An 811-nucleotide genomic window follows, 5' to 3' on the forward strand; every position below is an offset into this window, starting at 1 on the left:
GGAGTTTTTTCTATCAGTCTAGGTTATTTAAGGAAAAAGTAAAAATGCTTTTGGAAACTTCACAAGCAAGCCATTCTGTTCACTCTTCCTTAGCATAGGCATTATCTGTTCCCTCATTAGGAATGTGCAACTTGAGCAAAACTAACTTCAGAAGCCATTTCATAGCACCATTTTCATAGCACATTCATTACATCTTTCACTCCTATTCATAAATATTTGTTTAAAGAATTTGCTTCAAATAGAACTAGATCTCAAATGCATGTTATGAGCCTGCCCATCTTGGGAGGTTCTACTAATGTTGGATAGGCACCAATATGCATTTCTTCCTCTACAGATGGAGAGGAGCTGAAGCAGTACCTGGGGTGTAAGTCAAAATGCCCCTGTTGAAATTGGTTTCCTCTGGGACTAAAAACCCCCATGTGAGTATTGCTGTGTGTGCTAACATACTTTTGTGGGGGAGGAAAGTTATGAATCTCATTGTGTTTCTGATTGCTTCACAAATTCCTGTTCCTTAAGGTGAGAAATGGCCATTAGCCTCTCTCTCTCTCCTGTCTGTCTCACATGGGCCACAGTATCTCTTTACCAGTGCAGCAAGGCATGTAACTTGTGAGTTACGAAGAAGGACAAAATAAATCAGCCAGAATTAAAGCCCTGAGGTGTTCCTTCTTGTAGGAGCTTGGGTGGGTTGGACGGTCGGGACGGACGGAGACGAGAGATCTCTGAAGTCAGATCTTGGAACATGCGGTTTATTGCAAAGGGCGTGGGTACAGGGGCACTGCTTAGAGCTGCCAGACTCAGCTCGGAGCAGGCC

At 43.4% G+C, this 811-nt stretch overlaps 1 long non-coding RNA gene across 1 annotated transcript in view; it reads left to right on the top strand.

Moving 5' to 3' along the window:
- Positions 1-332: 332 nt before the first annotated feature.
- The window catches only part of LOC108446323, a 9,623-nt gene continuing 9,144 nt past the window's right edge, over positions 333-811 (top strand). Inside the window, exon 1 of the long non-coding RNA XR_001861484.1 lies at positions 333-419. This is a non-coding gene — a long non-coding RNA (uncharacterized LOC108446323). The remainder of the gene's footprint in view (positions 420-811) is intronic.

This window comes from Corvus brachyrhynchos, unplaced genomic scaffold, assembly GCF_000691975.1.
Source record: "Corvus brachyrhynchos isolate BGI_N302 unplaced genomic scaffold, ASM69197v1 scaffold444, whole genome shotgun sequence".
Classification (NCBI taxonomy): domain Eukaryota; kingdom Metazoa; phylum Chordata; class Aves; order Passeriformes; family Corvidae; genus Corvus; species Corvus brachyrhynchos.